This window comes from Eptatretus burgeri, chromosome 1 (assembly GCF_056783735.1).
Source record: "Eptatretus burgeri isolate ZD-2024b chromosome 1, Ebu_testis_v1, whole genome shotgun sequence".
In the NCBI taxonomy this organism is placed as follows: Eukaryota; Metazoa; Chordata; class Myxini; order Myxiniformes; family Myxinidae; genus Eptatretus; species Eptatretus burgeri.
The window spans coordinates 127,472,621-127,499,964 of NC_140961.1; the positions used below are offsets into that span (position 1 = coordinate 127,472,621).

The following is a 27,344-nucleotide window of genomic DNA, read 5'->3' on the forward strand; positions in this document are numbered from 1 at the left end:
CTCTGACACAAGGAAAGCAAGCTGGCACTCATTTTCCGACGTCGGAAGGATGACAGGCAGAGACAACCCCACCTGGTATTAATTCAACAGCCAAGTGGGATTTGAATGCAGGATCCTAGGATCGCAAGCCCACCACCACAACCATTAAGCCAACACCAGGCACAAGGTCAGAATGACACCACACACACACACACACACACACACACACACACACACACACACACACACACACACACACACACACACACACACACACACACACACACACACACACGCATTTAAAGGCCATTTTCCCCGCTAAAGCAGGGGTTAGCCTAGGTCAGAATGACACCACAATATGAAACCACAATCCTCAAAATAATTACCATCAAAACATCTTTTGACGTTTTACTTTTTTGTGAGATTGTGATGGAACAATTTCAAAAGATGTCATGATGGTAAGCCATAAGAGGATTGTCGTGTCATTTCTGCCTTGTTTGGTTGGTGCATTTTTTGAGATTTCATCCCTCTCTGCTTTTACATTTTTTTTTCCAATGTTTTGTTTTTGTACTTTTTTCTGTTGTTTTTTTTTTCTTTGAGGAGGAGTTTATAAAAGACTTGACAAATAACACAAACTACACATACACAGATCAATGAGACCGTATAAAGACATACGTATCACCAACTACTGGAGCAGCATTGTTTTGGAAGGCGAGAAGATGACTTAACTACACCCGCCTTCACAATTGCTCAACTGCAATTTATAGCTTCCCATCAGTTAGCGTTGTGATTTGTGTTTCTACGACTTCTTTTGAAGTTGATTATAAATATTTTATCATGATATTAACGAATTTAATACGCTTATTTTATATATTTTGTTATTTTGGAATGGACTAAATCCATCTAAGATGTTAAATTGTTTCAATACTTGATTCAGTTGATTTTGGATATTAATACTTTTGGAATGGTTCTGTCCATCTCCACTACCCCACCCCACCCTCCCCTAGTCTCACTATCCTGGTTTGACGATTAGTCTTAAATATGTTTTTAAATTTTGGGTTGCATGCAATAGGCCAGAGACAAAGTAAATTCCTCATGTTGGAACCACCCTAATTGCTTCAGCAGTTTTTGTATTAGGTAGGACAATAGTTTAACACTGTTTTTTTAAGGGGAAGAGGAAGGCAAATAAGTACAATTTAGTGATTTAGCGATGTATTCTGGCATATTTTTCAGTCTTGGTGGTTCAGAAAACACTCTGATAAAAGGTACATGTTTTAAAAGTCTGAAATCCTCACTCTCTATTATCTATTTGTACTCATTTGATGTGGCGAAAAAAAAATTCATGATGATGATGATATATATATATATATATATATATATATATATATATATATATATATATATATATATATATATATATATATATATATATATATATATATATATATATATATATACCGGGCGTAGTGGCGTGCGCCTGTAACCCGGCTACTAGGCGGCCTGGGTTAGAGGATCACTTGAAGACGGGGCTCTGCACTGGGCCGCGTTATGAGAGGGTGTAGAGCAGCCCGGAAATCATAGTGAAACCCAATCCTTATCCCTGTGTCGTAAGAGGCGACAAGGGTTGCGTGAGGAGGGGCATTCGGCGTAAAACCTGTGCCAAATCAGTATACGGATCATAACAGATGATCCACTGTGGCGACCCCCAACGGGAGCAGCCGAAAGACCAACAACAACATATATATATATATATATATATATATATATATATATATATATATATATATATATATATATATATATATATATATATATATATATATATATATATATATATATACACATATATACATACATATATACAAGGAAGAGTACCTGTCCTAAGTGACATGAAAAGCGGGCAAAAGTATCTGTCCCCAGTGATGGGAAAAGTTTGAGTTAATCTATCAATTTAAATTATATTTAATGGACTGAAAAAAGGTCAATTGTGTTGTGCTCTTTGTTTCGCTCATAACCAAAGCTCTGAGCTACATATGATGCCCACAACAAAATGGTGGTGCAGCATAGAGTGACAGTGGTTGGATCTGTCAAAAAAGAGGGCAAAATATCCTGGTTGTCAAATAAAATTTGGCATCAACGTTACTCATGCCTATTCTCCAGTCATTTCAAAAATGAATGGTGAGCTTTTCAAATGCAGCACGGGAAGTGGCCACCATAAACAGGAGACAGATATAAAGCCTATACGATACGTTATTTAATCTTGTGTGTGTGTGTATATATATATATATATATATATATATGTGTGTGTATATATATATATATATATGTGTGTGTATATATATATATATATATATATATATATATATATATATATATATATATATATATATATATATATATATATATATATATATGTGTGTGTGTATATATATATATATATATATATATATATTTATATCTATATATATATATGTATATTTATATATATTTATATATATATATCTATATATATATATATATATATATATATATATATATATATATATATATATATATATATATATATCCTGGTGTTGGCGCAGTGGTTAGGGCAGCGGCTTGGGATCCAAAAGGTCCTGAGTTCAAGCCCCGTTGGTCCACTGAATTAATACACCAGGGGGTTGACTCAGCCTGTCATCCTTCCGAGGTCAGCGAAATGAGTACCAGTATACTGGGCCAGTGTATACCCCGGTTAAAATAGGTGTACCATATCCCTGTGTTGTAAGAGGCGACCAGGGTTGCGTCAGGAAGGGCATCCGGCGTAAAACATGTGCCAAATCACTATGCTGATCATACGGATGATCCGCTGTGGCGACCCCTATCGGGAGCAGCCGAAAGAAGAAGAAGATATATATATATATATATATATATATATATATATATATATATATATATATATATATATATATATATATATATATGTATGTGTGTGTATATATATATATATATATATATATATATATATATATATATATATATATATATATATATATATATATATATACAAAAACACACACACATTCATATTTGAAGTCTTGCCATTGGATCCTTAATTTCATCAACTTTTACCATTCGGCTTGTTGAGTCAATGGTGACATTTTATATCATTTGATTACTGATCATATATCTCATTCTTTATGAAGATGGTTAATATCCATGACCTTTTAAGAAAGGTGAGGATTTAATAACTCACCCTTCAACAATTTGTATCTTGTAAACATGCTATCAAAATTATTAAATTGGATCAAATCATCACAATATTTGTTTGAAAATATTACAATTTAAAACGAGCATTTGCCAAACATGACCTGAGACCTATCTTGAAATTGACGAATAACCTAGCATTCCAGAAAAGAAAAACTTCGAGATAAAGACTAAAATTTTACCTGTGGAATGTCGAAAATATCCATAAATGGGCTCAGGAATTTTGCAGTTTCAGAATAATATGGTCCTATCATAACATTAGCTGTGTGTGATCCAGGATTTCCTGTATACATGTGGTTCTTTAAAAGGTGAATTGTATTGTCTATAACAATAGGAAACGAAGGGCAAGTTACGTACATTTCATAACCCAGAGTGGTGTTTGACAGGAATTCAGCATTTTCGTTTATTTCTTTCACAGCAAAAACCATCATCATCGCCCATTGTAATTGCTGTGGAATTACTCTAGATATTAAAAAAACAGTGAAATTATTACGTCAGCGCAGACATTATAAATCTGTATCATAGACACTTTGTCACTTTGAAAATCTTGAGTAAAGCAACATTTTATATTTTTCGAATTATCAATAAACTTACAATATAATAATGGATTGGAAAAGCACGAGGTGTCATTGACTTTCAAATATGCAAACATTACAGATTGGCCCTTTTCACTGCTCATATCTCAGCACAGATCATGATGATGCATTCTCAACCTCAAATGATTATATATATATATATATATATATATATATATATATATATATATATATATATATATATATATATTTTTTTTTCGTATGTTGTTGGTGAAGTGTTTTGTAGTGCAGGCGAGTATAATGAGAAGGTGCAATAGAAATGTGTGGAAGCATTTCCCAATACTCCTGTACAACATTTCAGCACAGTGAGACAGTTAATTGCCTAATTCTGTAAAACTGGATCAGTGGCGGACGTGCTGAGATCCGGCAGGCCAGCAATGGTAACATTAATAGAAAGTATGGGATATTTCCGATCAGATGTTGCAAAGCCCCAACAAATCAGTTCACTGATTATCACTGCAGACAGGCCTCTCTCCTGGCAGCACATGCAATGCTCGATGGAAGCACTTGCACCTGCACCCATATGGGATTTATTGTTCAGTTAGATGCATAGGGACTTTGAGATTTTTTTTTTTTCAACATTTCTTGCAACTTAAAGTGGGCCATTTTAATCATTTGTTTTATCTTGTTTGTTTGCCCAAATGTGTGAGATGTTGAGAGTATTGGTGTACAGTGGTGTGTGTGTATATGTATATATATATATATATATATATATATATATATATATATATATATATATATATATATATATATATATATACATATACACACATATATATACATATACACATGTACAATATTCATTACTTTCTGCATTATCTAATGCGTGTATACACACGTCGATTTCAGATGTCATGTGTACAAAAAAAACCCATCCTGAGACTGAGACAGAGAGACTGTAACAAATATGTTACAAATGAAAACTACCTTGATAAATGGATAAACATAATAACACAAGTAAATGATTCATGCAAATTGAAAAAAAAAACTACTTACATCGTGCAGCTTTCTGGCATTGGAGGATATTTACCGAATCCTGAATTGTATTTTGCTTTGATGGAGCGAACCTCAAAAATGCTTCCGAGGATGATATCTCCAGCAACTGACAAACTCATCTTTCCATTGGTGTTGTCAGTATCATAGACTGTTCCATGTGTTGATTGAACGATTGTGCATACAAGACCAGCAAGCATCATGATCGTTGGGAATTTATACATAATAATGTCGCGAGGTAGAGTTATTCACCTGCATTTGAATTATAAAGAAGATAACAGATGATCTTCCGTTCGTTTCACAAACAACAATGAAAACCAATGTCTCCACCTTGATTATATGACACCTTTGGTTCAGCCTCCTTCTGTACGATTAATACATTTTGAACTGTTTGTTATGATGAATGATTACGAAACTGTAATGAATGATTATTCCCCCTTAGAATGGCAAACTCATGTCCCAAATTGAATTTTTTTGTTATTATCCATATCAAAATGTTAATTCATTAATGCTGCCTTCCAAATTAAAGCTTAATTTACCTTCCAGCAGGTTAATTTGTCGGTTGATAAGGGTAAGTATTAAGTAATTTAGTTTAACAATTTCTTCAGATATTTCTGGCCTTAGATTTAATTCAGGACCCTTTAGCATTTGATTTTAATTTGTAAACATATCTGTGTCGTCCTTCTATAAATAATTTGTGTTCATAGAATTGGGTGCAACTTATTTACTCTGTGATCGTGTGCAGAAGTTTATAATCAATTAATTAATTAATTAATTGCAACCCAAGCTCGTGTTTCTGGCTCCCATGTGTGCTAATCCATGCTGGGTTCGGTGGACATGTGAATAGTATCGATTGATTTGACATTACATCAGGGCATTTGGGAAGCATACCGAACCAATATTGCTTTAAGTACTACACTTGATTTGACAACAAACAGCATATCGTAAATTTTGCAACAAACTATTCATTGATCGATGAGGAAGGAATGCAGAAAGGTCAGAGAATCAAACTGCCCAGTAGGTGGCGAAATACAACAACACAAGCTGAAGCAGCTGGACCTGGATGTTGAATCGCCAAAGTTTTTGGGGGGACAATGGATCAGGACCGACAGGTTTTTCAAGACATTAGAGATGTGCACCCAAATTGTGAATGTGAAAAAATTTGGAGCTTTTGAATGTTATGGAATTGTTGTTAATTTATGCAGCAGCAGCAGCATCAGAAGCATGGCACAGCAACAGCAGCATGGTGCAGCAGTATCAGAAGCATGGTACAGCAACAGCAGCATGGTGCAGCAGTATCAGAAGCATGGTACAATTTCAGAGTTCAGATACTGCACTGTAGGTGCTGCTGAATGTGTTTGTTGATGATAGGGATTATGCAGACTTTAAGGACGCTTTTGCCATTCAAAAGCAGTTGTCAGGTGAACCATTCAGTGATTTTATATTAAATATGGTCAAGTTAATTTTTTTGTTGGCTGGTCCCAAGCACTAATGAAAACATTATGATCACCTGCATATTTAGAAACAGTGATGTGAATTAACTAGGAATTTTAATGCAGGAGATTGTGAGTGTCGATGATTTAGCGGGGATAGTAAGGAGGTTATAATTGAGAATTGAGTCACTGCAAGAGGAGAGAAGGGTTTCTACTGTCTGTATATATATATATATATATATATATATATATATATATATATATATATATATATATATATATATATATATATATATATATATATATATATATATATATATGGCGCTTTTAGCTACTATGGTAAAAATTCAAATTTGCAATAGAAGTTTGCAGAACCTTCCAAATGGTGAGGTTTCATGAAAAACTAAAATCTTCCAAGTTTTATTAAGATTAAATAATATTTAGGACTTGCGCAGGCACTTGACATCCTTCTCCATTAGTAAAACATGGCTAAATTAAAATGAAAATCTCTTTTGATGAAAACAATTTAAAAAAATTATCCTGAAAAGTAAATAATATGCCTTTATAAAATCAAAGTTTCCTTTGAGGCCTTTGGGTATTTCCGTCGGTCATCCTCCATCACTTGAACAAGGTACTGCACTTGAGCTTCATCTCTTGTTCGACCAGCTTTCGTGAAATCTTGGATGAGGGCGACGCCTCTTTCGGCCGCATCATTCACAACGTTCAAAGAGTCAACCCTCTGCTTTGCTTTGACGTAGGATTCAAAGCTCTTCCAGTTTGATGGATCCTTTTCCTCGAGAAAGTCTTCTGGCAGCTCGAGGAGCGTAAAGAGATTTTTAGTTTTGGAGGAGCAGAGGTCAGACAGCTTCTTTCCCTCTGGATTGGGAAGCCAGACTTGTCGAGATGGATCTTCTGAACCCTCCACGTCCTTCATGTTTATTACCATGGCGATCTTTTCTGACAAATCAAAGTTGTCATCAAAGAGTGCAAGGCCGACGTTAACTTCGCTCAGGTACCACAGATGGCGGCTCATTGTTTTGTATGCAGCATGATTCAAGGAATGGAGGGCTTGAAGGAGCTGGAGGTCATTCTTTGGCGCAGAAGCAGCATTTCGAGCGTCGAACCAGGCCCTGATATAGTGCTTAGCAACAAAAAGACAGACCTGCTTGATCCCGCTAAACAGTCATTCTGTGCGACATGTACTGCGGGATGATGACGCGCGTTTAGTGAGAAAATCCGACAACTGCCCTTGAAACATCCAGATCTTGAAGCAGTAAATTGCACGAGCCATCCAACGCGCTCGGTGAACGGCGCCAGGTGCCCTGAATGTTGGAACCTAATGTCCAGAAGGGATGCCTCCAAGGAAAATGATCGTCAGTTGGAGAAGTTTTTTGTGGTTGTCTCAGGGATGCTTCTGCTTCAGAAGCTCTTGGGCATGCTGAATGACAGAATTGGCCCATGGATGGATATCGGTGGCTGTGCTTGCATCATCAGCAGCAGTCAAGCACTGCGTGAAATTAAAATGGGGCCAGCAGTCCCGGAAGGTTTGGAATAAGGTGATGTCTGGCCCTCGGGATGCTTCATCGACCGAAGAAGAGTAAACTGCTTCCAAAACAAGTTCTAAGACATGGTGCCGACACGCAAAATAAAGAAGTTGATGATCAAGGATGTTTTCAATACGAACACAGACCCCACCCCGGATTCCAGTATTAACAGCTGTCGTGTCAAAACACATCCCTTTGACACGTCCAATCAGGTTCCACTCCTTAACTGTTGAAAAGATGACCGCGGCTGTTTCTTCCGCCTTGGAGTCTTTCAGCATCGGAATTGCCAGGATTTTTGACACACCATTCTCAGTGACCAGAATTGGCAGCCTGTCAACTTTGTCTCTTCCAGTTAGGTCTGGCATCAGCTTGGAATCCCAGTGGACTACCAGGGGTGTGTCAACCTTAAAGCTCTGCTTTATCTCTTCAGCGCATTGCTTCCGGTGCTTAACACGAGCGGCACGAATGGCACTTGGACTGAGAGAAAGTTTATTGATGTCTTGTCCCAATTGCTTGGCAAATGGAATTAGAACCCGACTTGCAGAACGATCGCTAAGGAGAGTTCTATCCAGGGCCTCAGTTACTTCAGATGTTAATCCAGTTGTCCCACATTTTCTCTTCGGAGGCTGGGAATCACAGGTGGTTGGATGGATGGAAGAAGATGGTTGTCGACTTGGACTAGATTCAGTAGAGCTGGAGGAGGAGGAAGACTGGAGGTTGGCTGTTTCAGAAGTTGCGGCCATCTCCAAAAGCGCCTTCTGTTTCCTCTTTTTCTCTTCATCCTTACGTTTCATAATTTTCTCTGAAGTCCTGGCAGTCTTGTAGTCAAGACTCCCGATCTTTCCTGGACGCCCCTTTTCATGCTGAGAAGCAAGAAACTCCTTGTCCTCATCGATTTTTATAAGATTCATAGCATCAGCGTGAGCTATGTCAAACAGCTCATCCAGGTCGGCCTTGAAATTGTCTTGTTTCTCTATGTTGGTAGCAGTCTTCCGATTGATGCTTTTCTTTAAACCCTGCCACGTTGTGTGTAATTTTCGCACATGGACTACCACATCAGGAAGGTGCTTAGTAGGAATCCCCTCTGTGGACCAGATGTTCATTAGCTCTAGTGATGTTTGATTCACACTTGCAGTTAGGGTCTCATTCATTTCCACATGAAGGAACATCAAAAAGCGGAGAACTTCGGCCTTAGAAGGAAGCTTCTGGCCAGGAAGTGTTGGATTCGGGGATCCAATCAGCCAAATGGCCTTTTTCGATCTAGTTCTGGAGGCCATTACCCCCAAAATATGCAGAAATTTCTGGTCTGAAAAAAAGATTAAAACATCATGGTTAAGTGGGAAATGTTACAGAGTGGTAAGTACACATTGAAACGTTACAAGTTTTTGCCAAGCTTGCGCGTTAATTCATGCACGCATGAAGAAAGGCTCTGCTCACTGCTGTGCAATTGCACAACTTTCAACAAGAAAACGTTCCGTTTCCGAAATTTGGACTGAGTTGGGACTTCATTATTTTTCGATTTAGCAATTTATGAGCTGATTTTCATTTCTTCACATCAATATTTAATATCATTTTTATGCATTTAATTATACGAATATATTAATTAAACCCTCAAAACAGTAAATTCAGATGATATCAAAATAAACTTTTAATTGATCTGCGAAAAGAGGAAAAAAATCATTTTTGGCAGTTTTTGATGCCCTTTGTGCAACTTTGCATCGCTTGTGCAAGTTCAAGAACATGACTCAAGAAAAAAATATTTTAACACAATGATTTCTAGTAGGAACCTCACTGAATGGCGGGTTCTGCGCATTAAAAAAAAAACTTTCATTTTTTAGAAGCTTTATATATATATATATATATATATATATATATATATATATATATATATATATATATATATATATATATATATATATATATATCAAGTTGTGAGAGTTGGTATGCTTAAGTGACAACGTTTTAGGAGGCCACTCCCGCTCACTTGTCCACCTCATTTGTGGTCGTGTTCGCAGGTCAATAGTTCCATGAAATGGCTAAGGGTTGGCACAGCGCACATAAGGTAAGGATTCTTCAATTGTGGCCAGTTAAATCACTTTACTTGTGCGTCCCAGATCGGGAGCAAGGAGCTTTTGGAAATTAACAACTGTGGAAGTGGGGGCTCCAGTGGGGAGGAAAATTTTTAAGCATTGAAGCTGCTTAAATATTTGGCTATTTCCTTCCGTCTGTCCGTCCGTCAAAAATGAAGAAGGAGAACCTTTCGAACACACCGTGTTTCTTCTATAAATGGATGAGGTGTGTGTGTGTGTGTGTGTGTGTGTGTGTGTGTGTGTGTGTGTGTGTGTGTGTGTGTGTGTGTGTGTGTGTGTGTGTGTGTGTGTGTGTGTGTGTGTGTGTGTGTGTGTGTGTGTGTGTGTGATGCTTTATGTGTATTAATTAATTACTTACTATTGGAATTTACCTTTTGACACATGGAATGCTGAGACCCATTCGACCTTTCTAAGACCCCAAAGCCACCTAAAGACCATTAAGACCCAAAATAGCCCAAGGACCCAAAAGTCTGCAAGGACCCAAAGGACCCAGATGACCCAAAAGTCACTGAGGACCAAAAAGACCCAGATGTCCCAAAAGTCACTGAGGACCCAAAAGTCCACGAGGACCCAAAAGACCCCTAAAACCATGTAACCCTTTAAGACTCTCCTATAAATGGATGAGTTCTTCCATGCATGGCCTTCGATTCACAACATAAATCACAAAAATAATGACAACATTGTAACAAACCATATATTAATTAATCTATATATAATGGAGCAAGTGTATGTGAGTGTATGTATGTATGTATGTATGCACACATGTATGTATGTATGTATGTATGTATGTATGTATGTATGTATGTTTTGTATGGATGGATGTCCACTCTTCTCCCATTGGTTGGACAGCTGACCTGATGTCACCCACAACTGTAATCTGAAATACTTAACCTAAAGTACCCAGAGGACCCAAAAGACCCAAATGTCCCCAAGCACCCAAACGACTCTGAGGACATAAACAACCCTGAGGAACCAAATGACCCTGTGAACCCAAAAAACTTGAGGATCCAAAAAACCCAAACAGCTCTGAGGACCCAAATGACCCCGAGGACCCAGGAATGCCCATGGACTCCAAAGACCTCAAAGACACCAAGGACCCAAAATATCCCGATGACCCAAATGATTGAAAGACCATTAGCATCCAAAAGACCCAAAAGACAGACAAGACCCTGAAGACCCAATGGACCCCAAAGAGCCAAAATATCCCAAAGACCCAGAAGACCCTTAAGAACCCAAAATATCTCAAGGACCCAAAGGACCTTTAAGAAGCCAAAATAACCTAAACTATTGCAATTTGTTTCAGGTTCAGCCATTCTGGGGCTAAATCTACTGGACTATTGTTCCTCATTGTGGGGTGGAACGATGAGAAGCTGGTATGCAAACCATTGTGGGGGTAGAATGCCGGGTAACTGGTCTTCTGTCGAGTGGACGTTTGTGTGGGGACTTGTCGGTCGTTTTGGGTATACGAGGTGTGTTCAAAAAGTATCCAACCTTAATTTTTCGTGCGTAAACAAATGAAGCTAGGGAAGTGTGGTTTGGTGCACGTGTGTAGGCGATCCTAATCCGTATGCGTGAATATTTTCCTGCCTGCAGAAGCTGTCAGTCGCCGACAGACCACCGATGAGTGAGGAAGTGTAAGTGAGCGCCGTCGGATTTTCGGTTTTGACAAAATGACGGAAAAACTTGAACAACGCTACTGCATCAAATTTTGTGTAAAGCTTGGCGATTCCCAAGTGGAAACGATCCGCAAGATTCAACAGGCCTTCGGGAACGAAGCAATGGGCACCACACAGATAAAAGAGTGGTACAACCACTTCAAAGATGGTCGCACATCAGTGGAAAGTGAAGCACGTTCTGTTAGGCCCTTAACATCCCGAAATGAGATCGTCATTGACCAAGTGAGGACCCTGCTGATGCAGGATCGTCGAATCACGATCAGAGAACTTGCAGACGAGGCGGGCGTCAGCATTGGATCCGTTCATTCCATTGTGACTGAGGATTTGGGCTTAAGGAGAATCTCAGCGAAGTTCGTGCCAAAGCTGCTAACGATCGAGCAGAATCAACTCCGTTTGGAGATTGCACAGGACATGCTGGAGACTGTGAAGGGCGATCCCAACTTCTTCAACACAGTGATCACTGGCGATGAGACCACAGTGATCCGTCAATTTGTCAAAAACGGAAATCCGACGGCACTCACTTACACTTCCTCACTCATCGGTGGTCTGTCGGCGACTGACAGCTTCTGCAGGCAGGAAAATATTCACGCATACGGATTAGGATCACCTACATACGTGCACCAAACCACACCTCCCAAGCTTCATTTGTTTACGCACAAAAAAAAAAATTAAGGTTGGATACTTTTTGAACACACCTCGTATAATGAAAATGTTCCTAAGTGACTTATGGACGTATATGTGAAACAACGTACAGCAGGGTATGTATAGTGGGGACCCCTGTACCCCCAAGAGAAACTGGTGGTGCATTATTCTCAGCTCCAATTTATAAGGCCTACCAGCCAAAATGTCTATGAGATTATGTTAGCATCCAGTAAAGAGAGTTCCCTTGACCATTGGGAGTCATCTGAGACCAGTGGTACAGAGAAAACTTTTAGTTGATGCAGTTTACCCGCATGCCTGGATTAACAAGAGGAACACGAACTGGTTATTTCTCTCTGCGAGGTAGAACAACCGGGTTTAAAACGAAACCAGAGGGATTACAGACAAGTGGCCTCTGACAACTTTGGATTTTCAAAATGGCGTCTGTGGGGGAAACTGTGGGGAAAACAGGTCACGCTACCCTGGATATGCTGCTTCTGCTCTCCAAACTATGGATGGAGGTCCTCAATGCCAGACATGAAATCCGAGCCGTATCCCTGGACATATCACGTGCTTTTGACACAGTCTGGCACCCTGCCCTGCTCACCAAACTCTCTTCCTATGGTATTCAAGGCCATCTCCACTCATGGCTCACAGACTTCATCTCCTGTCGCAGTCAACGTGTGGCCCTAAATGGAATTCTTTCATCCCCTCTTCCTGTCCAGGCTGGAGTTCCTCAAGGTAGCGTTCTGGGCCCTGTTCTTTTTCTGGTTTTCATCAATGATCTCTCCGACTCTCTGGAAAATCCTCTTTATCTCTTGGCTGATGACGCCACCCTCTGCCGTACCATCTGTCATCCCTCAGAATGGCAAGCAGCAGCTTCTTCGCTCACTGCAGATCTGGGTAAAATCACAAACTGGTCCAACATGTGGAACATGTCTTTCAATCCAGACAAATCTCACACTCTCACTATGTCTCTCCGAAAGGACTGTTTAGAACCCCCCCCCCCAATCCACTTTCTCAACAATCCTCTGGAAGAAGTCTTTTCTTTCAAGCTTTTGGGTCTCACTATCTGCTGTGACCTTTCCTGTAAAAAGCCACATTTCCAATCTCGCCTCCAATGCCAGTCACCGACTGGGAATCCTCCATTGTGCAAAGTCCTTCCTCGGCCCACCTGAGTTCCTGACCACTTACAAAGCTTTCGAACACAGCCTGATCGAGTACTGCTCTCCATTCTGGGCTGGTGCTCCTGCCTCCCACCTTTCTTGGCTTCACGCTGTGGAAACCAAGGCATATCGGATCATTGGCATCTCCCACAATGAGGCTGTCTTTGGGCCTCTCACTCTCTCACCACAGGCTAGTCGGTGGTCATTCTGTCTTATACCCTCTCCGCTCCAGCATCTCCCCCCCCCCGCTCTCTCTATGATTTGTCCCCACCACATTTCCGCAGGCCGCTCAAGGTCCACCAACAACCCCCTTCTGGTATAACTACCAAAATCACGAATCACTGCTCACCTTCACTCTTTCGTTCCTCTTTTTACCCACCTTTAGAATAAACTCCCTCACTCTATTGAATCCTAATCTTCCCTCCACGCCTTCAAAACAGCTGTTCACCACCACCTCTTATCATCCCCCATCCAAATCCTCGATCTTTTCTACCCCCGATAATCCACCCAAGCCCACATCCTTCAAATTCCCTGCTTTCCTTCCTGAAAGTCCCTGTAATGTCCATCTTGTTTTCCCCATGTTCTCCACCCCATCCCTCTCCCTTCCACAGATCTCCTCATGTCTCTGTTCCTCAGTGTTTTGTCCTTCCCACTCCCACCCCTCCTGTCTCATGCCCCCCTTGATGTGCGTTGTGTGTTAGCTCTCATACGAGCCTCGACAAGGTATACAAAAAAATAAAAATAATAATAAAAAAATAACAAACTTTACCTGCCCCTTATATACAATGTTCTTGTTGGGATGACTGTGACATCAAATTAGCTCTGTCAGGATGGGTTTGTCAAAACTTTCAGAGGACAATAATGAAAAGCTACTGTCCATGACGCAGGATAGAGTTTATGCTTTATCCAAAGAGTGGAAGCTAACTCCAAGTAATTTGGTTCCAGGGATGACTTTGATATGCGGCACCCCACTGGGTCTTCAATTCTTATTTCCATTATGAATGGTTTTGGCCAATGCGTGTCACATTTGGTGGTTCTTGAACATAACACCACCCTTTCATCACTACTGCTTGGGCAGGAGGATATTGTTCCCCAAGGTTTCAAACTCAAAGTGCTGACTACTATCATCTGGGATAACAATGATTTCACCAAGGAGACATTATCAGAATAAGGAACCACACACTAACACTGGGGTCCATGTGATGACATTTGCTCTGGGCCTTGAAGACTTTGTCTCCTTTCTGCATAACCAGAATAAATGCACTGACATCAATGAAGCCGGGCAGAACATGTACACTGTGAAATATCAAGTTGATGAGGCACTCCGCACTAACAAAGAATGCTTGACACAACATACCTTGTGAACAGCTCACCAGTGTGTGGCATATCGCCGGTGTCTGGGCACCTGTATTTGTGCCACAAGCCCAGTTGTCCGTGGATGGAAACTGGACAATGAAAGCCTGATGATTCACGAGAGATCATAAATCTGTCTCAACCGGGTGTCCTGAAAAATGTGGATAGTAAATGCTTGAAAACTAACTGTCAGCATGCGACCTGTTCTTGCATTAAAGCATGTCACCCCTACATATACCTTACCAGGTGCAACGACTGCTCTAATAGTCAGCAACAGTTGAACTTTTAGACATATTGATGATTTTGGAAATGAATCAGGAGACAAGGATTGAATGCAAGTGCATTACTAACCTTTCTCAGGCTGCAGTCCCAATATCAGTGTGGGAAGGGAGTCGGGCTGCCATAAATTCAAACAAAATAATATTTATTCTAAAAGTATTTTTTTTAATCATTAATAGTATAAATAAATGTTTTTTGTTGTATTTTTGGTTTAGATGCAAGTCTGCAGCCTGAGATATTTCATTCAAAGATGTATTGTCTGCTTCAGCAGCATCAGTCGTATGAAAATGTTGGTTCTGGACCACATCAAATTATAATTGAAGTCAAAAGTAATAGGACAATATTCACCACCCTCAGCTCTGTTAAAAAAAAGGATTTAAAAATGATTTATATTTTCTAAACATTCTGTCATCATTGTCATTATTCTCACTTTTTAAATTTTTATCATTTTCCCATTTTAGCCATTTCCAGGACACAATTCAGTCCTCTTAATCCTGTGGAATGTATTGACATTCTTGCCTTACCTAAGGCTGACACATAGCCACAAAACCCTTGGGAAATTCCAATGACAAGGCAAGGGAAACCCCATAACACAAATAGACATTATTCAAGAAGGACGATGATTGTATTCCCCAATTGTTAATTCTAAAGCATTTCATCCAAGGGTAATATAAGAAAAAGACAGTAATTACTCTTTTCAATGCATTATTTTGCTGCTAAGCAACCCCTTTGTCTCAGTCTGACACATATTGAGGAGGCAGGCATGGGAAACCTCATCACACAAGCAGGCTTGACTCAAGAAAGCCTCAATTGTTGATTATAAAACACTTAATGTATGGGTAACATATTGAAATATAAATACTCTTCGTAAATGTCTTTGATGATAGAGTCAAGTAAAAACCAACAACAACAAAAAAAATGCAGAAAATCACATATTTGGTTGTTAAACGGAAAAAAACACAACGAATGTGAAAAATTACCAAATAGATCTTATCAAAGAAAGAACCAAATTTAAATGATATAAAACACATAAACAATTAAATTTGTGAAAATGCTTGAATTCTGGTTCATAGAGGGATTTCCGGTACGGTGTTTCCCGGAAGGACGATTGGATGGCGGGTGTTGAACAAAAAGAGAATTGACTCGGAATCCAAATGTCTTGGACGCTTTTTCTTCCAGGCTAAATTGGTGAACCTGACATGATCCAAATGGACAGCCAATGAGTTACAAGCATGCAACCAGTCACCGGGAATGGCCAAGCAGCTGTGCTCTTCCGAGATGCTCAAGCAGCTTCATCTGTGCCACTGGTTTGGATAAAGCTGCCACATTTTGGCCAAATGACCAGCAGCTGTGGTTTATGCAAGTCAAAGTCCAATTTGCCACCTGGAACAACATAACTTCCGGGTTGATGTGGTTCCAATACATTATTGGCTCCTTGTCACCAAGCGTATGTGATGAAGATGAGATATTTTACGACAACCTCCAATGAACAACATGTACACAATTTTGAAGATCATACTCATAAAGTGCATGACCGCCTCTGAGCATGACCACTTTCAGCAACTTCTTAATCCGAGGATTTCGGAGATTAAAGACCCAAGCAACTACTGTCATAGTTGGGCGGGAGTCACTCCTCCCCCCAATCACTCATCGCACATTGCATACCACATTCGCTCCATACATACAGACCCGCTGGCCTCACTCACTCAACATATTTCCATTCCACTCTTCAACTCACATTTCATCGCTGAACTCGGCCATCCTTCTGACTACATCCCCAAACGACCTCGTGCTCCCTCGTCGTCCCTTACAATACAGCACATTCCTTTTAACCTACGTAGCTAAGCTACGTCCCCTCTACACATTCACAGTCTGTCACTGTCTCCGAAATGTCATTTCCCATCCTAAATCTGAACTGAATCCCTCTACCTAATCCATTTAATTCCATGGGCTCCATGAGGACTTATCCATGCTCCATGGAGCCGGTCTAACTAAGCTTACCCATCCCCCTAACTAGTGGTGTCTTGTACCCTGGACAGGGGGGTCTTCCACCCCTTGCCCAGGAATCCTGTTCACCCGAAGCGAGGCTTGTTTTTTTTTTCATTTTTTAAATGCGCGCACCAGCGCAGCAACTCGCAACCTGCACCCTTTTACCATGACGTCATGGCAGCTGTTCGCGTTTCTCGCACCTCGTCCCTCCTCGGACGGTACCATCCGGCAGGGATTTCCCATTCTGCCGCATTGCACCCATGCAGCCACGACGTCATCCTGCGCATTCAAAACAAGCCTCGCGTTTCGAGGGGTTCCCCACACGAACACATGTGCTCTGCCCGTTGGAGCTTCACACTCGCCCGCGTGGAGAACCCATCCGGTCCAAATCCGTAATCCAGCCTACCTTTTGTTCATCCGCGGGATCGGCAACATCCACCGCTGGCGTTTACGGACCGGGTTTCACTCCCGCAGCCACGCACGCGGCGGTCTCATGCAAAGCACAGCACGGACCTCGCGCTTGCTGCTGGGAAAACCTGGCGCGGTCCCCATTACAGCTACGGCCGCTACCCGGCCTCTGTCCCTTATCTGTCACCATCGTCGTCTCCATTCAACACACGCACTCCCACGTGTCACGACTCTCACACAACATTCCATGACACTCGCACTCGGAGACGCGGCTGCGTGCTCCCGCATGCCGACCGTCATCTCCCTTGCATACCGCTCTCTCACACCACGGTCTCTCTTGCACTCAGCCGTTCACTCACGCACAACATTTCACTTGCACAGGAGGTCTCACTCACACCATGCGTGCTGGAAAGCACGTATCTCCACACACTCGCAAACACGCACACCTGCACAACCACACTGGGGATTCGTGCCAGCACTAGGGGTCCCGGGGTCTCCATACCCCCCAAGCTGCACGTGCATCTGTCCACAGCATTTGCCCCCTCTAACCCGCTTGACACGACCGAACCCACCTGGTCGAGATCAGCTTCAAGGGAGCATAGCATCTCCCTCCGTTCCTGAAGGAGGCTATCCGGCTGCTTGCACCGGGTGACGACACAGTCTGCCAGCTCACCCCCATTAAGCCTCGCTCACTCCATGTGTGTGCTCGTCTTTCACCCCGTCTTTATCGTGTAATCTCTCCTCTATTTTTTCTATCTCCCGAGTCTCCATACATTTTATTTCTTTTATCTCTTCGTGTTTATTAGTTTCTTCCTGGATCTTCGTCTCTGTTTCCTCCTTCGTTCCATTTAATTCATTCTCAATTCGGTCTATCTCCCGTGTCTCTGGCAATACTTCTGCCTTCTCGAGTTAACCTCCGCCATCGAAGATCGGAGGTTACTGTTTTCACCCCTTTCTGTTTGTTTGTTTGTTTGTGAACAGTATTACGGAAAAACTCCTCGATGGATTTCGACGAAATTTGGTGGGGGATAAGGTATGGTCCAAGGATCATGCCATGAGATTTTGGACTTGGTCCAAAATCCAATATGGCCGCTATGGCGGCCATTTAAAAAATATTTGAATTTTTTTTTTTGCATTTCTACATGTTTTAAGTGATTTCCAACAAAAAACATGCCAAAATTATAATTGCGGCTGATTTTGGAACTTCAGGTGGATATACCCACGTAAAATCAATTTCTGTCTCAAGGAATCTAGTTATGACAAATGAATTGAGGATGTAAAAGTTAAAAGTAAAAGGGAAAGTTGCAAACTATAACTCTGTGAGCACTGTTGACGTCAAATTGAATGAATAGGATATCAGGTTCACTTGAGTGACCTAGCAGTATTGGTGGCGGGGGTTTTGCACTCCACCGAGTGCTCCCCCTCTAGTTTTACTTGGGTCTCCTTTATTAGGGTTGGTCCTAGTTGTTCTTTCATTCGACGAGTTGTGTCGATCAATTACGAAAACCATGGGGTAACATCCCTGGGTCAGATTGCGGGAGAGTGTGTCGGAGTGGTGCTGAAGTGTCGTCCACTAGACGGCGGTTTTCTTGGGTTAACCTGAGGCGGTCCCTTCGGGTGGGTGCCTGGAATGTCCTATCCCTAAGAGAGGATGATCACCTGTCTCTGTTATCATCTGAGCTCAAGCGTTTGGACATCGGGATTGCAGCTCTCTCTGAGGTTCGGAGACCGGATTGCGGCGAGATAATGGTGGGTGGTTACACCTACTATTGGTCTGGTCGCTCTGATGGTTACCATACCCAAGGAGTTGCTGTAGCTGTGTGCAATAAGCTGACCCCAATGATAATTGAGGTAACACCGGTCAACGAGTGTATTATGAGATTAAGGATTCGTCACTCCTTAGGTTTCATTTCCCTGGTCTCTGTTTATGCTCCGACTGAGGCGAGTGATCTCACCGTGAAAGATGCATTCTACGCCACGCTCGAGTCTGTGGTTGATCAGTGCCCCAAACGAGATACACTTCTAGTCTTGGGGGATTTCAATGCATCGACTGGAACTGATACGGATGGTTATGAGGTGTGTGTTGATCCCCATGGGTCAGGAACTATGAACCAGAATAGCACTAAGTTCCTTGACTTTGCAAGAAGTCATGGACTTAGGGTGGCTGGTTCATGGTTTCAGCGCCCACAAGCTCATCGCTGGACTTGGTATTCCAACGCTGGCGGGGTGGCAAAGGAGATTGACCATGTCCTCATTGACGGTCGTTTGAGGATGATCCAGAACTGCAGGGTCTACCGGAGTGCTCAATTCCTCAATACTGACCACAGGCTTGTTGTCGCAACTCTAAAGCTGCACCTTAAATCCTGGAGAATGGTACCATCCCAGCCTAGGCTGGATGTTGGCAAGCTCAGGGATGAGAGAGTAGCTGAGGAGTTTGCGAAGAGGCTGAGTGGACACTTGGGGGGTCTGGGTGCTTTGGGGGGTCCTGAAGAGTTGTGGAGTGCCTTCAAGACCACCGTCCTTGATGTTGCCGGTGGATATCTTGGAACTCACTGCAGGGCAAAGAAGAATTTTGTCTCTCAAGGGACACTGGATACCATTGACAAGTCCCACATGGCAAAGAGACAAGTCCCACGTGGCAAAGGAACAAGTCACATGTAGCAAAGTGACAAGTCCCATGCAGCAAAGAGACAAGTCCCACGTGACAAAGGGACAAGTCGCACGTGGCAAAGAGACAAGTCCCACAAGACAAAGAGACAAGTCCCACGTGGCAAAGGGAGAAGTCCCACCTGGCAAAGAGACAAGTCCCACGTGGCAAAGTGACAAGTCCCACGTGGTAGAGAGACAAGTCCAACGTGGTAGAGAGACAAGTCCCACGTGGTAGAGAGACAAGTCCCACGTGGTAGAGAGACAAGTCCCACGTGGCAGAGAGACAAGTCCCACGTGGTAAAGACAAGTCCCACGTGGTAAAGAGACTCCCACATGGTAAAGAGACAAGTCCCACGTGGCAAAGAGACAAATCCCACATGACAAAGAGACAAGTTGCACGTGGCAAAGGGACAAGTCGCACGTGGCAAAGAGACAAGTCCCACATGACAAAGAGACAAGTCCCATGTGGTAGAGAGACAAGTCCCACGTGGTAGAGAGACAAGTCCCACGTGGTAGAGAGACAAGTCCCACGTGGTAGAGAGACAAGTCCTACGTGGTAGAGAGACAAGTCCCACGTGGTAGAGACAAGTCCCACGTGGTAAAGAGACAAGTCCCACGTGGTAAAGAGGCAAGTCCCACGTGGTGAAGAGGCAAGTCCCACGTGGTAAAGAGGCAAGTCCCATGTGGCAAAGAAAAAAGTCCCACGTGGCAAAAGGACAAGTCCCACGTGGTAAAGAGACAAGTCCCACATGGTAAAGAGACAAGTCCCACGTGGCAGAGACATGTCCCACGTGGCAATGAAAAAACAGTGTCCATGACGACAATTTCATCCCATTATAATCAGACGTGATTTTTTTTTTGTGATTCTATTATTGCCAAACTACAGGATTTTTTTCAAGATATCATATTGAAACTTTCCCAGATCAGTTTTACGTATGTGTAGTGTATGTGTATAAAATCTGGAAAAAAATAGCCAAAGGTCAAGGTCAATTCCATCCAAAACATGGAAAACACATATTAGGTAGCAATTGGAAAATGTATCGACCAAATTTGTTAAGTACAACATTCCATAATGCCAAACACTTGATAGGTCAAATTTTCCAAATTACCAAATTGCTGTTTCCATGGCAACTGTTGTTTACTTGGATTTCGCAAGTACCGTACTATGCACGACATCTTTTGTGTTTGTGTGTTTGTTTGTCTGACTGTGAGCAGGATATTCAAAAAAGTTATAGACGGATTTGGACAAAACTTGGTGGACAGGTTGGGTGTGCGACAAGGACAAATTGATTAGATTTGGGGAAGATACAGATCCGGATCCAGATTCCAGAATTTTTATACATAATTCTTTACTGTTGTGAGATAGGGCCAAAATGATATACTGCATATCACAATATTTCAAAAGGTTATGGACGGATTGTGACAACACTTGGTGGATGAGTTGGTTCGGTGACAAGAACAAGCCGATTCGATTTTGGTTCAGGTCCGGATGCAGATTCTGCCTACCAGTGGAATACAAAACGTAAACTGTTCAGCATGGCGGAAATATGCGTTAATCCGAGTGCCGTTCTGGTTGCCTCATGCAATAATATTTCAGGCTGCACAACTTATGCACCTGTAGGCTTTGAGAGGTGACACAAATTTTTAGGTCTTTTTGAGACAGCATGTAGATCATCAAAAACAATCCCACAATGATTACATTCTTTCACAATCTATTGCAATGCCAGGTTTGACAGAAAATGTGAGGAATGAAATAATTGGACAAGTTCAAGCAAGGTCTTCTATTAGCCATGTTGCAAGTCTCTTTTACATGTCGAGAGGAACTGTTTATGACCTTAGATGACATCATCAAGCCACTGGATCAACAAGAGATATGCAAATATGTATTGGTCCCACGATAGTGACTCCTGCTCAGGACCGATAGATTCACACGACCCATATTCGCATTCGGTTTCAAACTTCACAGAGTACAGCAAACACACTCATTGGAGCTAGCAGGATAAGTATCAACACCGTCTAGACTCTCGAGGCATATATGTGATGCGTGATGCAAATAACCCGTGCTCTCATCCTGTTCACCATCCAAAACTTGCACTACCACACATCCAAACAAGCTTGCCACGGTCAAATTAGCACGTCCGATGGATAAGGAGGCAATTGGCAAGTGTTTTGTTCAGTGACAAATCCATGTTTATGCCTCGTCCTGAATAAAAGGCATGATGGCTGTGCATTGGTTTAAGGAAGACGCTTTGAATGATATACCCCAGTCTGTATTCTGGAAGCCGCAAATTTTGGACGTGGAAGTGTGGTGTGGGGCGGTGCTGTCGATAGCCTTCACACCAACTTAATCTTTATCCATGGCAATTTAACGGCAGATTGATACACTAATGAGATCTTACAGCTACAAGTGTTGCCTACACTTCAACAACATGATCCAGTGGTCATCTTTATGCATGATAATGCTTCCGCTAACAAGGCTGATTGAAGAAGGAATATTCTTGACAATACCAAAGTTAATCTCATGATACCCTGGCCTGCCAAATCACCAGATTTAAATCCAATTGAATATCTCTGGGATATCATTAATTGTCATGTACAAGCCTTGCCAAGACAGCCCCAGACCCTCGATGAGCTGGAACAGAAGTTGATTCAGGCATGGAATGCCATTCCCCAAGCTCAGCTTTGAGTACTCATTCCGTCAATGCTGCACCGGGTGTTACAGAGTGATTGTTGGCGGGGATGGACATACCCGGTATTGAGACTTTTACTTCCACATTGATGTGAAAACATTCACCACAATACAGCATTATGTGATTAGGTCACAATGAAATGGACATGAAATTATTCAGCATTTACATTCCTCAGAGGATTGCATCTCATCTGAATCCCATATGCACCTCATCTGAATCCCATGTGCACCTCATCTGAGTCCCACATTTACCACCGGCCCCCTGACAAAAATTACAAATTCTGGTCACTTTCAGTTGGGTGGCCCTGTTTTTATAATTTTTGGGGTGCTTTCCATATTCCTTTCCATCCTTCAGGACCATACTCTGTGCAGAGCATTGGTGCTGCTGAAGCAGTCTCCTTGGCTATTGGACACAATCCTGGACGGGTCAGCACTCCAACACAGGATATCAGCAAGCTGGCACTCATTTTGCCAATGTCAGAAGGATGACAGGCAGAGTCAACCCCACCTGGTATTAATTCAACAGCCAAGAAGGATTTGAACTCAGGATCCTGGGATCCCAAACCTACCATCCTAACCATTAAGCCAACACCAGGCATATATTCCTATTGTGCATTTATTTATTTTCAAAACTTGCTTTTCTTGAACCGTCAACCAAAAATTAAATTGAAATAATGTTTTCCTGCAAGTTTAATCAACCACAATATAAGGATAAATGTTTTCACCTTTAAACTTCCCAGGCATGACCTAAACATGTTTGTGCAATGGTCATGTGAAAAGCAGCTTCTGGCATGACACACACGTACACAGAAAAGTAAAATAACAGTGACTTGACTTTCAATGTTAAAAAGTAAGTAACGCCATTTGTCAACAAAAAAAACATTCAGTTTGTCAAGAGTGTAAAAAAAATAATCACTAAAAGGCCTTTAATGTTTGGTTTGGAATTTTTCACGTGCATCTCGTTTAGCATACAAGTTACAACGGACCATTTTAACGGTGGAACAATCCGATCATTGCTCTCACAGCCTCGGCTGGCCTTACATGCCAAACTCAAGGTCAGATAACCCTATTTTTGATAAACTAGTAAAATATTGTTAGCTCTCGATTGACATTACACTGGAGGGCTGTTTGCGACAAATTGTTGACTTACACAATCAAGAGCATTTCTTTGAAATAACATGCTGAAAATTGCGTGAATTTAGATTTTTATTTGCTTAGTCTTCAGAATCCCATGTTGTTGGTAGATTGTTCATCAATATATATGTGCAATGTTCTACCAATTCACTTTAACAAAGATCATAAAGCACTACTACTACTACTACCACTAGTACTAACACTTATTCTTAAACGGCACCAATTATTTCCATTTTGTGGGGTTGTCCAGGAAATATTTTAGGCCTTTCACGAACCAGCTGGCCAAGCCTGCCATTGGACTAAAGGTGACAGGAATTTGGAATTTGGCTCGGGTACCGGCGATAACTTGTATACTCTTCACAAAGGACATCGTGGGATCTTTAACGTCCACCTACTTATGCTAAAAGATGGGACACCCAGTTTAGTGTCCAACCCATGGATGGTACACACATTGATACCTTGCGGAAATAACATTTAAGTTCTCCTAATTTGGTTATTTCTTGATTAATATGACATAAAGTAAGCTCCAAACTGACATCAATAATTTGAACCTCCCACAAGTAACCATATGCCCATTCTTGGCTCTGTTTTAAAGTATGATGTTTTTGTTTGTCAAAGTTTTATCCCCATGGCTGGTTGATGACATACTTAAAGTTTTGCATTGATCGGGTGGTTTGAGAAAGGATTTTAAAAGTTTTTTTGCTAAAATCCAAGATGGCTGCAAAACCATGTCACCGATGACATCAGTGCGATCAAACTTTTTTTCCCCATGGGTAGTCGATCATGTATATATAATGTTGCATATTGATCTGTCAATCTGTTTCAGAGAAGATCTTTTTTTATGGTTCTGTTTCAAAAAAAAATATGGCTGCTAGACCACGTTACTGATGACGTCATCAATTTAAACCTCTCAAAAAAATTATTTATATTAGTACATCACCCACAAAAAAGGAGAATCGTATTGATCGGATAAGGATTTCGACTAAACCAATTATGGCTGCCACACAATGGCACCAATGAGGTCATTATTATCAAACTTTATTCCCCATGGGGAGTATCTGACATGTGCCAAGTTTTAATTTTGTTCGTTCAGTGGTTTCAGAGAAGTCCAAAGTTTTTCCTTTAATCCAACATGGCTGCTGTACCATGTTACCCACAACATCATACTGATCAATAAAAAAAATATCCATGGGTAGTCGCTCCGATGTTGAAAGTTTAATTCCGATCACTCAAGCGGTTGCAGGGAAAACATATTTTAAAGCAAATAAAAGTGAAAGAGCGAGCGGGGAAGAACTATAACAATAATCCATGCAAGAATAATAGAGTATCCTTCGGTACCCCAATAATCACAACTTATTGCCACGTGAAGCAAATGGTATCCTGGCAAATCCCAGCCAAACTGTCAATGAGAAACTTAAAAGAGCCCGATGAAAGCACAATTTGGGTAGAATCTACAAATTAATTCAAGGTCAATATATGGTGTACTTCCTATTGTGGTCATTTAAAGTCAGTTAATACCTCCGCAACCGAAGGTGGAAGTTATGTTTTCACTCCTGTCTGTCTGTTTGTCTGTGTGAAGGATATCTCAAAAAGTTGTTGACAGATCCGGATGAAATTTGGTGGGCAAGTTGGGTTTGTGACAAGGAAGAATTTATTCGATTCTGGTGAAAACCCGAATCCGGACCCAGATACGAGTATTACTGAATTTTTTAAAGTGATTCTTCACCATCGAGAGATCAGTCCAAAAACGATATGTGGCACGATATTTCAAAAATGTATTGGACCCGATATGTTCTACTGGATCAGGCATTACATGGCGGAGGTATGCGCTCCACCGAGTGCTCTTCTAATATTTTGTATCTGTTAAACGGTTCTTGTTAACTTGTTGAGTCACACAATAAACGTATCATGAGGTAGTGCAGTGACCTTGAGTTACATTTGTTTGTTTCAGTCTCATTGTCATCGCCCCGACTTCATTTTTCTAACCGTTATTAAACTCAACCTTATGCACTTTTATGTTTATTTTCAATTTCCAAGCATTTATTTTATTTATTTACGGTATTTCTGAAAACAGCGCACAATTTAAGCTCCAACAAGGTTCGTGCTACGTGGTTCGTGCTCTTCAGGTCCGTGCTATGTGACTTTCGAAGACTCTAAGCAAAGTAATTACGACGTGAAACTTTGCCGTTTCACATGAGATCTATTGCATTCCTCACAATTCCGGCTAGTTTACCTTACACTTTACCATCTTGACTGAGGGCTCAGATCCGCAGGTCAAGGGCTTTTGTAGTTGCTTTGTATCAATGTTGTGGAATCTCTTATCTCCTGATGCACCGAGCACGATACCTTCTCGTGTAAACTGGTTTTGAGTTTTCTATCCTCTTTTTGCTGAAAGAGATAGTAGTACCTCGATGTGAACGAATTTGACGTTATTGTAAAGCAAAACTCGAACAAGTATTTTGATGGCATTACCTTGACCCCAACTTCCCCCACTCCCCTTCCCATTAAGATCCACAGCAAACAACACAAATTTCTTTCATACCTGTAACAATGTGCATTTCTTTCAACAACATTATCAGAAATACAATGCTTCAAAAGATTCTTGAGTACAACAAGAACTTTGATTCATCGACTGTGCAATCACGAGTTTAAATTGGCCATGTTTTTCAGGTGTACGTGAACAACATGTAGAACTGAAATAACTATTGCCACCTTTGACATCTTTTGCAGAGGCTTGATGAATGCTTGCTCTCCCACGCGTGGATTAATCATTTACAAACTTTCCAAAAGTTGTGGCCATGGATGAGGCTGTGGAGTGACTCTGAGCTATGACTGTATCGTCAACTGGCGTCGGCTAATCGCCAAATTCGCTCCTGATTCAAATATTGAGAGAGCGAGTGGAACGGGGGAGGCGAGGTGGGTCTTGAAAAGGAAAGAGGGGGCAGTTAGAACAAGGATTATCCAGCAGGGGTTACTTTAATAGAATTCAAAAAACATAGTGGAACTGTTCCACATAGCAGTAGTTAGTCTCATACCAAAGAAGAAAAGCTTTGACTAGTATACATCCCACTTTGGTGAAAGATTGAAAATTGTTTCCAAAAGTGTTGTACTTTTCTAAATGGATTCAAATTTCTCCCAACAATTTGTTCTGCATTATAATATTGAAAGAGAGAGCTCAACAATTAATTGTCACGACATCGATAGCACTTGTTCTCCCGAACCACCTTCCCCCTTCTCCATTTATTGAGTTAATTTTCATGCATGGGTTTCTGCTGACTGTCCAATACAATGGAAATGTCAATGGCTTGTGCAACAAACACCAGCATCGGCAACATTTTTTTTATTTATCAAAGGCAGTCCATAAGTTATGTCATTCAAAACATAGTTGTGTTTCCACTCGCTCTGTTAATGACTAGCATGTTGACCTCATCCTCCATCCCCCACCCTTTCAAAATGACCTCTTCCCAATCTTCAGCCTTGTTGG

At 41.3% G+C, this 27,344-nt stretch overlaps 1 long non-coding RNA gene across 1 annotated transcript in view; it reads left to right on the forward strand.

Moving 5' to 3' along the window:
* The window catches only part of LOC147035380 (uncharacterized), a 26,684-nt gene extending 58 nt beyond the window's left edge, over nt 1-26,626 (forward strand). Inside the window, exons 1-3 of the long non-coding RNA XR_015061994.1 lie at nt 1-166; nt 9,804-9,850; nt 26,591-26,626. The exon at nt 1-166 is cut by the window's left edge and continues 58 nt beyond it. This is a non-coding gene — a long non-coding RNA (uncharacterized LOC147035380). The remainder of the gene's footprint in view (nt 167-9,803; nt 9,851-26,590) is intronic.
* Nucleotides 26,627-27,344: the final 718 nt, after the last annotated feature.